We start from the raw sequence: 16427 nt of genomic DNA, 5'->3' as shown, positions 1-16427 counted from the left end.
GCCAAGTATGTATTTAAGTCTAAAATAATTCCATTCCCAGAGTGAGCGGGCAAACCTAAAGAGTGGTGCAATAAAAAGTAGCCAATCAGAGTCAAGCGGTAGACACACCTCCTGTTCTGCTTCTCACGCAAACCACAAGTTAAAAAATAGATAAATTATCGTGTGATGATGTCACAGTGCAGGAGTAAAAGTTTGTTTTCTGTTCAAAAACGGATGCTTTATTTGAGTTAAAGAACATTTGCTAGTGTGGTTACAGTATGTGTGTCGCAAAGCTTTGAAACAGGAAACAAACAGCAAGTTCCTGTGGAAAGAGCTATTGTTTTATAGCTTCACATATCCATCCTGACCTCCTCCATTACTCTATATCATAAACTGTATGTGAAAGATGGAAGTAGCCGTATTCCTGACTCTCACTTTTCAGGGGGACTTGTGCTTTATAGTATTGTGGCTGTCCCTATCTTGATCTTTTTGAAACAGAACTGATTTTGCCTCGGTTTTGGAGCCAACCATGTGTAACAGTGTTTATATGGTATTATTCCACTTGCCACAAATATCAGTGCAATGGGGAAACAGCGCCCCCCCCCCCTCTCGGTGTGGCTGGTTAGGTGAGGCTGGCTGCAGTAATCGCTGCCAGTCTGCCGTAGCCATACGAGAGGTGAGTTGTATTGTTCCGCACACGATATAGCCAAGTAGTACAGACACATAAAACATGTTTGATTAGCTGATGAGCACCGAGTGTAATAAGTGCTTAGTGGACACATGTCCAACACCAGTTTTATGTACTTTTCATTTGTTTATTAATGTGTGAAACTGTATGCTAAAGCGGAATGCTAATGGATGCTCTGCCGTAGTGTGCTGTGCGGAGTGGTGTGTGGCGAGCCATTTGCACTGATACAACACCGTTGTTTCCATTCAGGTACATCACTTGTTGTTGCTGTTATTTTATTGTATACTAAAAATTGTAATATGGCTGCAGTAATCGCTGCCAGTCTGCCGTAGCCATACGAGAGTGTGCTGTGCGGAGTGGTGTGTGGCGAGCCATTTGCACTGATACAACACCGTTGTTTCCATTCAGGAAATAAAGTGGCAACGATCGATCAGAGACTCCTTGTCTTTTTAAAAACACAACACAACGCAGAGTCGAGGAGTCTGTTTGGGCCGAACTGTTGCAGCGGGATGAAGCAGAAACCGGTTACACTGGTGCCGTGACCCCAGCTCCTGCAATCCTGCGACCGCAACGGGGGCCGTCTACTTCCTGGAAGGTGGAAAAGTCGCGGGAGACTGGCTTTTCTTAGTCCCGCCATTTTCTGCGTTCTTTAGAGACATCGGGGCGGGGCTCTCTGTGTTTCTTTTTTTGGAGAGTTAAATGGAAAAAAAAAGGGAGGGACACATTGAGCCATGGCAGATTTTCCCAGTTTTGGCAGGGGAAGGGGGGCAGTTGGTTTTACCCCTCTGCATTCATTTGGCAGAGGCAGATCAAGGTTGCTGACAGCCCCAGTTTCCTCCACACCTAAGCCTGTCCTTGCTGAGTTAAATGAAAACCCTATTGATGGGAACTGTGATAATCTACAAAATGCTGGATCAGAAACCAGTCCCACAAAAGAGGACCTTTATGCAGAGATTGCAACGCAAATTGGGTTTTCTATTGGGGAAAGCATTGCCTCTTGTCTTGAATCTCGGTTGGGCTCTGGAGTGGGAAACAGTGTTATTGGGTCTGCCAATAATGTGTTATCTGAACCCTCACTATTGAATGTGATTGTAAAGTCTGATGTTAAAGAACCTGTGTGTTTTAGAGGGGATGGCTGTGATTCATGCAGTGTTCAGGAATGGGAGGAAATGATGATGACTTTTTTTAAGAGAAGAGGGGTACCAGTTGCTGAACAAGCTGATGATGTGCTGAGTAAACTGCTGGGGAGGGCACGAGAAATAGTCAAGGTGGGCATACGTAGTAAGCCATCTGTGTGTCTTGAGAGGGGCCCAGAGCCCATTTTTGAGATCTTAAAGCAGCACTTCAGTGACACTGCCTGTTCAAGCATGCCTTTAGCTGATTTTTATGCAACACTACCCAACTCAGGTGAAACACCGTTTGATTACTGGCTCAGGTTGAACAGAGCCATGGAGGTGACTGAAGACTGTCTGAAGAGACAAAATAAGTCCTTTGCATATCTGACAAAAGAGCTGACTGCTATGTTTATCCGCTACTGTCCAGACTCAGAACTGTCTCTTATTTTCAAGTGCAAGCCCCTGCAGCAGTGGACGGTTGCTGATGTGTACGAGAAATTGCTGGAGCATGGCAAGGACCGGAAGTGCACCCCTCAGTTTAGTGCAGTCAGTGCCTTGAGTTTTCAGCAACAGGAGGTGAGTCCTAATGTGCAGCAGGCGACAGGCAACAGTAAGTGTATTACACCATCACCAACCTCTCCCTCAGCATCACTTCCTGGCCTTCATGCAAAACCACCTACTGATCGTCTTGATCATGTGATAGCCCTGTTGGAGAAAGTCCTGGAGGGACAGCCTCGACAAGCAAAGCTGCCTGCTAAGGATGATGTAAGGGTCCCCCGTAACCAAACACACAAAATTGTGCCTTGCGTGATTTGTGGTGACACTGAACACTCTACGTATCACCACTGTAGAGCCCATCAGCTATGTTTCATCTGCCATGCTGGCGACCACACACGGGCTCAATGCCCCAGGGCCGTGTCTGTCAGAGTGAGGGGGCCTGACTCAGCCACCCAGCAGCTGGGAAACTAGATGGCCTACATGTGGAGGGGGCAAGTGTTAGGCCTGAAATCGCCCCCAAAGAGGATGATTTTGATGATTTAGAATCTGTATTACACACTGTTTGTGAGGAGCGCCAGCTTGGCCGGAGACCCGTTCTTCAGAACACACACAGACTAAAACAGCATGATGAGCTGTTCTATGAAAATGTGACCCTGGGTGGCAAAGTGTCTGTTAAAGCCATGCTTGACAGTGGCTCTATGGCCTGCACCCTCAGCACCAATATGATGCCCCAACTATTACATCATGCAGTGCTGCAGACCCCCACCTTGCAACCCACGGATGTCGTCCTGATTGGCTGTGGTGGTTCGAGGACTGTTCCATCAGGTGTGTGTGACATTACGGTGGAGATATATGGCTGTAAAGTTGTTGTGCCAATGTTGGTGATTGCAGGGCAGAGTGAGGACCTCATTTTGGGCAGCAACCTAATGAGGTATCTGAGTAATCGCCTGAGGGAAGAGGGACATTTAGGAGAGGAATGCAGCAAGACCCTGAGTGCGGGGGAACAGATTAATAAAAATCTGCTGAGTTCAATGTCAGGAGTGGTGGCCCCAGGGCATGTTGGTGATAAGATCGGAACTGTCAAGCTAAAGAGAGCTGTAACATTAGAGCCCTTGACAGAACACCTTGTTTGGGGCAGGCTGGAGCTAATGGATAACGGGGCAGTGGGCAGTGCTGTCGTTGTAGAGCCCACCGGGTCAAGGTCTGGACCGAGGTCAGTTATGGTTGGGAGAACTGTAGCGCATCTAAACAGTGATGGGTGGCTCCCTGTGAAAGTGCTGAACCCCTTTGACAAGCCGATAACACTGAAACGGAACATGAAGTTGGCTCACGTGTCCCCCTGTGCAGCAGTGGAGAACTTCAGCCCCACTGGCTCCTACTTGCAACAGAACATGCAACAGTCTACTGGCTCAGCTTGGTGCCATGATGAGCAGAGTCTAGTCACTGATGTTTCCACTCTGCCAGATGATTCACCCTCACAGGAGGTGACAAGTGGTTGTAGCCCCTTACATGCAGTGCTGCAAAATCTGGGGCTGTCTGATATCGACATTGATTCATGTGCAGTTTCGCCGGCTGGCAAAGAAAAACTGGTTGGCCTTATAGCCCAGTTTGAGTCTATCTTCTCGAGAGACAAGCTGGATTGTGGCAAGGCTAACGGCTGCCTACATCGAATTCGAGTTGTGGACGACAAGCCATTCCGGTTGCCATGCCGACGTGTGCCACCGACTCATTATGAAAAACTAAGACAGGCTCTGAATGACATGGAGGAACGGGAAATAATTCGGAAGTCTTGCAGTGAGTTTGCATCACCCCTGGTGTTAGTTTGGAAGAAGTCCGGTGAGTTGAGAATCTGTAACGACTTTCGCTGGCTTAATGCTAGAACTGTCAAAGATGCTCACCCACTCCCACATCCGGCTGACGCACTGGCTGCTTTGGGAGGGAACGGATTGTTCTCCACAATGGACTTGACTTCGGGTTATTATAATGTGGAGGTGCATGAAGAGGACCGTAGGTACACGGCATTTACGTCTCCATTTGGGTTGTACGAATATAATCGTATGCCACAAGGACTGTGCAATAGTCCGGCCACCTTCATGAGGATGATGCTAGGCATTTTTGGGGATCAGAACTTCCTCAGTGTGCTGTGTTATCTTGACGATGTTCTGGTTTTTGCCCCGACAGAAGAATTGGCACTGGAGCGTTTGCATATGGTGTTCCAGAGACTCCAGGTTCACAACCTTAAGTTGGCTCCAAAGAAGTGCCATTTCCTGAGACAGTCTGTGAAATTCCTGGGGCACATTGTAAATGCTGATGGGATACAGTCAGACCCTGACAAAATAGCATCCATTACATCCCTTGCAGAGGCAGACCTTATGGAAGCGGGTTTGAGTGTCCCATCCCAACAGAAGGTCCGCTCATTTTTGGGGATGGTAATGTTCTACCAACAATTTATTGAGAACTGCTCATCCATCGCAAAACCTCTGTTTCGGCTGACATCTGGGGATAAAGGCCCTCGTGGTTCACGGCGAAAGCACCGGCTGGTGCGTAAAAAGCTGTGTGAGGAGGACTGGACGGATGAATGCAGGGCAGCTTTCAATGAGCTGAAGCAGGCCTTGTTGGATCGAGTGCTCCTGGCCCATCCTAATTTTGAGGAGCCCTTTTTGCTCTCTGTTGATGCCTCCAGCAGTGGCCTTGGTGCCGTGTTGTCGCAAGTTCCTTCTGGAGCTTCTACATCAAGACCGATCGCCTTTGCCAGTAAGACACTCAATCATGCACAGTCCAAGTACCCAGCGCATAGGCTGGAGTTCTTTGCATTGAAGTGGGCGGTGTGCGACAAGTTCCATCACTGGTTGAGGGGTCATCAGTTTACCGTATGGACGGATAATAACCCTCTCACCTACATACTTTCTAAGCCAAGACTGGATGCATGTGAGCAGAGGTGGATCGCAAAGCTAGCGCCTTTTCAGTTTGACATAAAGTACATTCCTGGTCCTAAAAATGTGGTGGCTGACGCGCTGAGCAGGGAGCCCTTCGTGCACCCCAGGGCCTCCCACCGGTTGATAAGGGTTCCATATAATGAACTTCTGGCAGAGGCAGAGGCAGTTGCCACTGGTGGGGTTCAGGAGGCCTTCAGATGGACTGTTCACTCAGCTGATAAGGCCTCAAGCAATGACCAGCCTGTTGTTTCGCAGTGCACGGCTGTTGCACAGACAGGAATGCTGACATCTTCTGAGGTGGGAGCTGTCTTCCAGGCCCATAGTGAACATGAGTTCAGGGTGTGGCCACATGCTCTCCTTCTGCCCCAATGCTCTCAGACTGTACTTACGCCAAACCAGTCTGACTCTGAACCCTTCTCGCATGATGACCTAGTGGGACACCAGCGGCGTGATGATGTGCTGTGCAGAGTGATCTCCTATGTGGAAAGGGGACGGAGACCCTCGAGGAGGGAGCGGGCAAGTGAACCGGTTGATACGAAGAGATTTCTAAGGGCTTGGGACAAGTTAACTGTGAGGGATGGTGTGCTGTATCGAGTCTCCAAGAATCCCGTCTCAAAGACAAAGACTCATCTGTATGTTGTTCCGCCAACCTTGCGGCTCGCTGTACTGAAAGGCGTCCATGATGAAGCCGGTCACCAGGGACAACAAAGAACACTTTATCTGGCCAGGCATAGATTCTACTGGCCTGGTATGGCCAAGCATGTGTCAGAGTATGTACGGTGCTGCAGAAGGTGTGTTGTTAGCAAGTCGCCTGAGCCAGAGGCGAGAGCACCTTTGGAGAATATCAGAACATCAGAGCCCCTTGAACTGGTCTGCATAGATTTTTGGTCTGCGGAGGATTCAGCGAACAAATCCGTGGATGTGCTTGTGGTCACAGACCACTTTACTAAGATGGCTCAGGCCTTCCTATGCCCCAATCAGTCTGCCAAGGCGGTGGCACACCAACTCTGGCATAACTACTTCTGCATCTACGGCTTTCCGAAACGCCTTCACTCGGATCAAGGAGCTAATTTTGAGAGTGTGCTCATTGCCGAGCTATTGAATGTGGCAGGTGTCCAGAAGTCTCACACGACCCCATACCATCCGATGGGAAACGGCTCCTGCGAGAGGATGAACCGTACCTTGGGCAACATGATTCGTGCATTACCCCCAAGAGCCAAGCAAAGGTGGCCTGAGGCACTGAAAGCTCTCACATTCGCCTATAACTGCACAGTCCATGAGACAACTGGCTATGCGCCATTTCTGCTGATGTTTGGCAGAGTGCCAAGACTGCCGATCGATGTGATCTTTGGCTCTGTTATTGAGCACCAAGACATCATGAACTATGATCGATATGTCCAGACATTGAGGAGGGACCTCAAAGAAGCCATGGATTTGGCGCAGGAGGTGGCACGCAAAAATTTGAAGCGTCACACGGACCTCTACAACCGGAAAGTGCGGGGAGCCCCAGTAGAGATTGGTGATCGCGTCCTTTTGGCCAACAAAAAGGGACGTGGCAAAAGAAAACTTGCTGATCGCTGGGAGAGTGTTGTCTATACAGTTTTTGACAAAAATGAAGAGAGTCACACCTTTAAGCTGGTGGATGATTCCACAGGGCAAGTGAAAGTTGTGCATCGCAACCTGATAATGCCAGTGAACTTCCTCCCTCTCAGTGGTGCTTCAGTTCAGGATGATGGAGATGAGCTTTCTGAGTCTGGCTCGCTGATGATTGGATGCGACGGAGAAGCTGTCTGCAACTCATCAGTGGGCACGGCTGAATACAGGACGAGAGCTTGGGTGTCTGACTTACCGTCTGCAGTGTCCAGCGGCTCGCTGATGACAGGGGTTACTCAACCAGAAGGCCGCATGGTGGATCAAGAGCTTGCCTGTACCAGTGTTCCCCCTGTTGACACTGAGGAGCAGGTGGATGCCACCTTTGGTGTTCAACATTCTGACCTGCTTATGTCTGTGGCCCCAGTTGCAGCCTCCTCTGTTTTGGAGTTGGCAGCCATTACTGACGGTGACCAGGACAATGAAGCTGCTACTGAGGGTCATGTCTTAACCACAGTTGTTCTGCCCAACGCAGACCCGATTGATGTTAGCAGGGTGGTGGGGACCCGTGCTAGATCGAGAGTGGGACGGTTACTTAAGCCTGTTTCCAGGTTGATTGAAATGATGCATCAGAGACCTGTTAAAGTGTAAATATTGTTGATAACTGTGAGTTGATTCTATTGTTGTGGAAGTGGGACTTTGATCTTTAGAATTGAAACTGATCATTTGTCGTTGATTTTTCTGTGTCAGAGTGGCGTACAGTTGTGATGTGATGAAATATGTAACTGGCATATTTTGTTTTTTTGTTTTTTTGGAAGGGGTCTGGCCAACTTCTTCTTCTACTTCCTTTGGGGATAGTCCTCTGACTGAATTTTCTTTGTGACTGTACGACCTGGTATTACTGAACAGATTTATCACATGTTGATAGCTATGGATTAGCTATTGGATTTTTTTTATCTTGTTCTTTTTTTTGAGGATTATTGGGTTTTTGTCCTCTGTTTGTGTTATGGTGACTGTGGTGTACCTGATTTTTTTTTTTTTTTTTTTTTTTTTTTTTTTTGTGGTGTTTGTTTATTTGAGTGTGCAAGTGGAATTCAGCAGGGGGGAATGTAACAGTGTTTATATGGTATTATTCCACTTGCCACAAATATCAGTGCAATGGGGAAACAGCGCCCCCCCTCTCGGTGTGGCTGGTTAGGTGAGGCTGGCTGCAGTAATCGCTGCCAGTCTGCCGTAGCCATACGAGAGGTGAGTTGTATTGTTCCGCACACGATATAGCCAAGTAGTACAGACACATAAAACATGTTTGATTAGCTGATGAGCACCGAGTGTAATAAGTGCTTAGTGGACACATGTCCAACACCAGTTTTATGTACTTTTCATTTGTTTATTAATGTGTGAAACTGTATGCTAAAGCGGAATGCTAATGGATGCTCTGCCGTAGTGTGCTGTGCGGAGTGGTGTGTGGCGAGCCATTTGCACTGATACAACACCGTTGTTTCCATTCAGGTACATCACTTGTTGTTGCTGTTATTTTATTGTATACTAAAAATTGTAATATGGCTGCAGTAATCGCTGCCAGTCTGCCGTAGCCATACGAGAGTGTGCTGTGCGGAGTGGTGTGTGGCGAGCCATTTGCACTGATACAACACCGTTGTTTCCATTCAGGAAATAAAGTGGCAACGATCGATCAGAGACTCCTTGTCTTTTTAAAAACACAACACAACGCAGAGTCGAGGAGTCTGTTTGGGCCGAACTGTTGCAGCGGGATGAAGCAGAAACCGGTTACACATGGAACCCATGCAGCAGGCAAAGCTTTCTTTCCGGCATGGAGATATAGTTGGACACATCAGCGGTGAAGAGTATTACTTGGATTAATCTCTGATGCATCCATCGGAGTATGACTGCTAGATAGAAAGCACATCAGCATTTTAAAAAAAAGTGCTTGGGCGAATAAGGCATCTTGTATGAAGTACTGAAGAGTCCTCCAGAGTAGAAAGGCTCTATACAAGAATAAGTTCATTTAAAATCTTTTATTTACACATGGGATCCTGGTTGCTGTCTGGAGGTGTCCCAGTGAAGCAGTTACCCTTCTCCCACTAAAGACATGAGGGATTAAGCAGTGCTGATTACTTAAGAGGTTATACTATCAAGTCCTATAAGCTCAATGAGTCTGTGTGGATAAGAGGAAATCGAAAATAATTTCAAACTTGTGCATCATATTAAGCCCAACATCGCCATGACATTTGTAGCTGTCGCATTGAAATGTAATTATTATGTGATTGCAATGTTGAAAAATTTGGTGTTTAATCTGGATTCATGTTGTGTTGTCGCCACCTACTGGTGGGCCTGAGTGTGGCGCTTTGTGGTGCGCATGCTTTGGGGTGAGGCTCAATTAAGAGCACGTGTCACCAGAGACTGAAGGCTCGAGCCACAAAGAGAATGCTGGCCTGTGTAAAGGGTGGAAATATAGAAAATATGGACTACAATTGCTCATGAATGTTCAGTAGAAAGGCGCACACGGTATGTTGGTGCATTTACTTTGTGTGTATGTTTTATTTGAGTTGTAATTTTTGTTCTGCTGATGTAATATCCGTGTTTTTCATTGATCATTTCACCATAGTTTTTCACGGTGTTTGCTGGTGAAAAGAAGATTAAAATACTGGCTGAACATCAGTTGGAGCATGGCCCTTTATTCTACTTCGAACATGAAAAACCTTCAGGAGCAGTTACAGTGAAAAACGTGGCCTGTTATGGAGCAAGCAGCCAGAGCCCTGCACGCCATTCTTCCAAGACGGCAGCCCACGTGGAAGAGTAGACTGTGAGTTCTTACATCAGCGAAACGTTTGAACTGCATAAAGAGATCTAAGAAAAGGCCAAAAAGAAAATTGTATGGTGTAGATATTGTACATTTGTTCATTTATTGAAAGTTTATTACTGTGCTGTTTGATATTTAAGGTAGTGTACTCTGGGTAAGTTTCCTTTTATTGTTCTAAGTTGTTGGTTCAAAACATTGTAATGGAGCAGAGTACACACTCCATGACATGTTGGTCAGTCACAGGAGCTCGTTCAGTGAGAGACTGAGATTACCGAAAAGCACCACTGAACGACACAGGAAATCATTCCTGCCTGTGGCCATCTCCCTGTACAACGCATCCACTTAACACACTGTTTGCTGCTACAACTACACGTTTCTTTTCCAAATATTTATTTATAAGTGACTTATGTATGTATGTATGTATATATATGTATATATTGTACTATTCTTAGTTAGCGTATTGTCTGTCTTGTCTTAATGTTGGTTTAAAATGGAGCACTGTAACAAAAAATAATTTCCCCCAGGGATCAATAAAGTATTCTGATTCTGATTCTGATTCTGATACACAAGAAACTCATATCCTTGAGCAAATACTTATAGCCTTAGAAGATGAAAAGGCACAGTTAGAAAAGAAATTAGAAACTGAACTTGAAGATGCAGAAAGAGAAGAAGTTGAAGCACGCATAGGAGAAATTTATGGAGACCTTGAAATACACAAAATAGGGCTGCCTCAGCCATCATCTAAACCTGACGCAGAGGTGAGACGGACAGACCGTCAAAGGCAACTAACAGAAAAAATGCGTGAGTTTAAACAGACAGAGATAACAAGCAAAGAAAGAAAGTTTATGTCAACATATTTAAACTTTAAGGCAGAAATTCAGCTCACTAGGTCCAAACTTAAAGAAGAATGTTCTAAAGCAGAATTAGCTGAAATGATCAAGTCAGTAGAAAAATGTGAGTTAGACCTACAGCAAGATTATGTGGCTTTACGTGCACTGACTACACCATCTCAAGATATGAGAAGAAAGATGGATAGCTGTACTTCAGTTTCTGCTGAGATGATGATACTTCTGAAAAGGCGTTACTGAGATGTTGACAAAGAGTTTGATGCAGGAGCTGTAAAAGAATCACTCCTTCAGTTACTCCAAAGAGAAGGTGCAGAATCAATTTATGGCTCAACTGTGTCTAGAGCTGGAAGAAATAGCCAGCACAGCCATAGTCAGCAAGGAAGTCATGTATCTGCAAGGAAAGCAGAGGCAGCAGCACGACTGGCATCAAAGCAAGCTGAAATAAACAGAGAAATGGAAATATCTGCCCGGAGAAAGGAGATATTAGCTCAACAAGAGCAATTGAAAATGTTGGAAAATCAAAGAGATCTTGAGGTCATTCAGGCAGAATACAATGTATATGCTGAAGAGGAATCAAAAATGAATGCTGAAATAAGAAATTGTGAAGTAAGGAGTACTTTGTCTTTCAGCCAGCTTCCTAAACCACTTAGCAGTCCCCCATGCACCCAAGTTCCTCAGAGCACTGCACCTCCTCACTCTGAAGGTAAATTCATCCTGACCTCACAAAGTGTTCACGCCCCTCACTATGATACTCAAGTGGTGCCAAAAGAAAGTGAGCTCTCTCTGGTGCAGGCATTAAAAGAGTCCTTAGTAATGTCTAGACTCCCAGTGCCAGAGCCGTTTACATTTACAGGAGACCCACTTAAATTTGTTGAGTGGAGCACTTGCTTTAAGGCGCTTATCGAGACTAGCTGCACAGATTCAGCCCATAAGCTGTTCTACTTGAAGAAGTACATTGGTGGAGAAGCTCTCTGTGTTTTAGAAGGGACATTTTATCGAAGTGACGAGGAAGCTTACAAACAAGCTTGGGATGCTCTGAACAAACGCTATGGACACCCATTTGTAGTTCAAAGAGCCTTTAGGGGAAAACTAAGCAGTTGGCCAAAGATTGGTCCAAAGGAGTCACTTAAATTGAGAGAGTTTAGTGATTTCCTCATTTCTTGTAAGAATGCTATGCCTCACGTCCAAGGCCTCAAGGTTTTAGATGATTGTGAAGAAAATCAAAAAATATTGCTGAAACTTCCTGACTGGGCCACAACCCGCTGGAATCGTTATGTCACAAAATTACTGGATGAAGAAAAGGCATATCCAGGGTTTGCAGAATTTGCGGACTTTGTGGCTGAAGAGGCGCGTATAGCATGTAATCCTGTTTCTTCTCTGTTTGCCTTAAAAAACACATTTGAAAAACCTGAGAAAGAACAAAAACGTCTGAAGGCCAGTGTCCTGGTGACATCAGCAAATGGGTCTAAAGATGTGAAGAACACAACTCCAGTTCAGAGCCAAAGAAAATCAAAACCCAACCCTTCCTCAACTCAGAACAAACGGAAACTTGAATGTATCTGCTGCAAGCAAAATCATTTTATCTATAAATGTGCAAAGTTTACAGCAATGCCGCTTGAAGAAAAGAAACAGTTTATTAGGGACAACAATATGTGCTTTGCTTGTCTGCGAGTCGGCCACATTTCCAAAAACTGTCGACAGAGAGCAACATGTAATGTCTGCAGACGAAGCCACCCTTCTCCTCTCCATGAAGATCCTCCACTGGGAGATGAACCTGAACCACCATCAGAAGAGGAGAATGCAGCCACCGTATCGTGCAGTGTGAGAGTGGGCAACAATGATTGCACTTCAATGATTGTTCCAGTGTGGCTTTCTTCATCAGCGAAGAATCAAGAGACATTGGTTTATGCTCTGCTAGACACCCAAAGCAGCAACACATTTATTGACCAAGATATTTGTGAAAAGATACAGGCAAGCAGGGAACCAGTGAAGCTAAAGCTGACAACAATGACTGACAGGTGTTCGATTGTACCTAGTCAAAGAGTGGATGGACTGAGGGTAAGAGGGTACAACTCAGAAAAGTACATTGACTTGCCACCAACCTACACTCAAGAGTACATTCCATTGGAGAAACACACTATTCCAACTCGAGAGACAGCAAAGAAGTGGCCCCATCTACTTAGCATTGCAAATGAAATGCCAGATCTCTTGGACTGTCCTATAGCTCTTCTCATCGGTTACGACTGTGCAAGAGCGCTAAAGCCAAGGGAAGTCATACCAGGAAAGGATTATGATCCCTATGCAATAAAAACAGACTTAGGGTGGAGTATCGTGGGAGCCATTAAGCCATGGAAAAGTTCAATGGGAGCAGCAGGGATCTGTCATCGTGTCACAGTAAAGGACGCCTGCTTCTGTGATTAAAGCACTTGAAAATGACTTTCTGGACACAAACCATAAAGAAGGGAGTGTATCTCAAGAGGACATTCAGTTTCTAGAGATGCTGAATGAGAACATTCACTACAATGAGGAAGGCCATTTAGAAATGCCTCTGCCTTTTAGAGAACCCCCACAGCTTCCAAATAACAAGCAGCTTGCAATGTTTCGCTTGAAACGTTTAAAAGGAAAAATGGATAAGAACCCAAAGTACAAGGAAGACTACATCAAGTTCATGAATAGTGTCTTTAAAGATGGTGATGCAGAGGAAGCAGATGGCACATCAGGTAGTAACACATGGTACATTCCGCACCATGGCGTGTATCATCCCAGGAAGCCAGAGAAAATTCGAGTTGTTTTCGACTGCTCTGCTAAACACGAAGGCATCTCTTTAAATGACCACCTACTCACAGGCCCAGACTTGATTAATGCTCTGGCAGGGGTTTTGTGCAGATTTCGAGAGCATCAAATAGCAATTATGTGTGATGTGGAAAAAATGTTTCATCGCTTCCATGTCAACCCAGAGGATCGAGACTTCTTAAGGTTTCTGTGGTGGAAGGACGGGAATACAGATACTGAGCCTAAGGAGTATCGCATGCGAGTGCACATTTTTGGAGCGGCATCATCACCGGGATGTGCTAACTATGGCATGAAGTATCTCGCCAGGGAACAAAAAAAGGACTACCCGCTGGCAGCCAGATTCATTCACAAAAACTTTTATGTGGATGACGGGCTAATCAGCATTGATTCAGTCAGGGAAGCCAAGCAGCTGGTCTGTGAAGCACAAGAGGTCTGTGCAAAAGGGAAACTGCGCTTGCACAAATTTGCATGCAACAACAAGGAGGTCATGAGCATTATCCCAGAAACAGAACGAGCCAGCAAGACCAAAGATGTAAACCTGAACTACTCTGTAATTCAAATGCAAAGTGTGCTGGGAGTAAAGTGGAACATAGAGGCTGACGTGTTCTCATTCAGTGTAGCCCTCAAAGAAAGGCCAGCCACACGCCGAGGAATTCTAGCAACAGTTGCTAGTGTGTATGACCCGTTAGGTTTTCTCTCACCCTACATTTTGACAGGAAAACAAGTACTCCAGGAAATGTGCAAACGCGGAGTGGGATGGGATGATCCTATTCCTCCGGCACTAGAGACCAAATGGAAAGCATGGCTCGGTGACTTGGAGAATCTAAAAAGGATTGAAATACCAAGATGCCTTGTTCCTGAGAACTTTGGCAAGGTCAAAAAATTGAGCTGCATCATTTTTCGGATGCCAGCAGCAGTGGCTATGGACAATGTTCATACATCAGGATTGTTGCTGATAAGAACGTGCATTGTGCACTGGTCATGGGTAAAGCCAGAGTGGCACCCACAAGAATAATCACTATCCCACGCCTTGAGCTCACTGCAGCTGCAGTTTCTGCAGCTGTAAGTAACTTCCTCAGGTCAGAGCTCGAGCGGAAAATTGACGAGGAGTTTTTCTGGACAGATTCTAAAGTGACGCTTGGATACATAAAAAATGATGCTCGTCGCTTTCATGTCTTTGTGGCAAATCGAGTTCAGAAAATAAGAGACTCTACTGATCCGAAGCAATGGTTTTACATTGAATCTGATCAAAATCCAGCTGATCACGTGTCTAGGGGCCTCAAGGTGGCAGATCTGCTAAGCTCGAATTGGCTCACTGGACCTAAATTCCTATGGGAAAGGGAAATTGTCACAAACCAACATTCCCCTAATCTTCTTGTTGGGGACCCAGAAGTAAAGGTCCTGAAGACAAATGCCCTTGAAGAAAACAGCTTTCTTGAGAGGTTCTCAAGATTTTCCAATTGGGATACAGCTCTTAACGTTGTGGCAAGAATTAAAAGACTTGCAAGGAGAGATAACTCAGGACCCATTAGTGTAAAAGAAAGACAAATGGCCGCTTTTGTACTCCTCCAGGCAGCACAGAGGGAAGTCTTTAAAGAAGAGCTCAAATGGTTCAGTCAAAACTCAGCTGGACTACCAAAAACTCATAAAATGTATCAACTTGATCCTATTTTGGCAGACAACTTGCTTAGGGTTGGAGGAAGGTTGAGAAAGTCCTCAGCATCATTTGCATTGAATCATCCAGTAATCCTTCCAAAGGAAGGCATTGTCACACAACTTGTTCTTGACCACTGTCACAAGAAAACGCAACACCAAGGCCGAGGCCAAACTCTGAACAAACTCAGGGAAAGTGGCTATTGGATCATAGGTGGCAGTAAGGTAGTGGCCAAATACATTAAAGGGTGTGTCAATTGTAGAAAAGTGCGTGGGCCAGCTGAAGAACAACGCATGGCTGACTTGCCATTTGACAGAGTGGATCCTTCGCCCCCATTCACCTACACTGGAGTTGATGTTTTCGGTCCCTTCTACACGAAACAAGGTCGAAAGGAATGGAAGAGGTATGGCCTATTGTTTACGTGTTTAAGCTCGAGAGCCGCGCACATTGAGATGTTGGAGGATCTCTCCACTGACGCATTTATAAACGCTTTAAGATGCTTCATAGCAATCAGAGGCACAGTCAGACAGATTCGTTCTGACCAAGGGACAAATTTTGTCGGAGCTAAGAACGAGTTCAAGAAGGGTCTGTTGGAATTAGACAAGGAGATGATTTCTACTTATCTAGCTAAAAACCAGTGTGACTTTCAAATGAATGTTCCTGAAGCTAGTCACAGAGGAGGCATTTGGGAACGACAGATCCGCACTGTTAGGAATGTCATGAGTTCTGTCCTAGCCCAAGCCACAGGGAGGTTGGATGACACCTCATTGAGAACTTTCTTCTATGAGGCCATGTCAATTTTGAACCATCGTCCACTCACTACTGATACAATCAACGACCCCAACAGTGCTGAGCCTTTGACGCCTAATCATTTGCTCACAATGAAAGAGTCTGTGCCACTTCCGCCTCCTGGTAGATTTGTAAGAGAAGATTTGTACGCCAGGAAGAGGTGGCGGAGGGTGCAATATTTAACAGAGTTGTTCTGGAGCAGGTGGCGCAAGGAATACCTAACCAGCATTAGTTTAAGACAACGATGGCATACTCCTAAACAAAATGTACAGGTTGGAGATGTAGTGATTTTAAAGGAGGACAATATTCCAAGAAATGAGTGGAAATTGGCAAGGGTGGTTGAAGCCAATGAAGATGATGATGGTTTAGTGCGGAAGGTTAAGATCCAAATAGGGCAAAAGGATCTGGGAAAGAAAGGTGAACGTTTGAAACAAGTCTCTTTTCTTGAGAGACCAGTTCAGAAACTAGTGGTACTAGTTAAAGGGTCTAAACTACAGTGAAGTAGTACAAGGGTTAAGAACACAAACATAATATGTGATCTATAAGTTTATTTAAGAAGTGTTTTTTTTTTGTAACATAAGTTGATGTTTGATTGTCAATTTATTAAAAATTACAGGATTTAATTTTGTTTAACACTTGTAAATAGAAATCCTTTGTAATTTTGGTGGCAGTGTAGCTGTCGCATTGAAATGTAATTATTATGTGATTGCAATGTTGAA

This window comes from Rhamphochromis sp. 'chilingali' (assembly GCF_963969265.1).
Source record: "Rhamphochromis sp. 'chilingali' genome assembly, chromosome: 5".
NCBI lineage: Eukaryota > Metazoa > Chordata > Actinopteri > Cichliformes > Cichlidae > Rhamphochromis > Rhamphochromis sp. 'chilingali'.
Note: the sequence above shows the minus strand (reverse complement) of the source record.